We start from the raw sequence: 458 nt of genomic DNA, 5'->3' as shown, positions 1-458 counted from the left end.
GAAAAGTACCGGTTATACAAGTTTGTTTGTTTTTTTACCTCAGACAGAAATATTATTGCATATTTATAATTAATAATCTTTTTTATTTAATTGCTGGGTTGAGCTTGAAAGTATATTAGGCCACGACTTTTATATTTCTTGGTTTACAAAACCGCCGACCCTAATTTTTGGAAAATGGGAAAAAAAATAAAATCGGAAAATCGTCTTTTTTTTAAATATTTTATTCCCGACCGCACTGCAAAACGAGCGAAACGAGAAAAAAACGATCCGGTTTGAGTACGGTTGCGAATAAAATCAAGTAAGTACAATCAACGATTGGTTCACATATATTCAATTGCAGAGATCGGGATATTTTTCAATGTGACACATTATGTACCAGTCCTTTTATGGGCACTTCTCAAAATTTATTTCGGGTAAAAATTACAGACAATAAGAAATCAGCGTCAGTCAAATGTCGA

Source organism: Dreissena polymorpha, chromosome 13, assembly GCF_020536995.1.
Source record: "Dreissena polymorpha isolate Duluth1 chromosome 13, UMN_Dpol_1.0, whole genome shotgun sequence".
NCBI classification, from domain to species: Eukaryota; Metazoa; Mollusca; class Bivalvia; order Myida; family Dreissenidae; genus Dreissena; species Dreissena polymorpha.
This window is presented reverse-complemented; position numbering follows the sequence as displayed.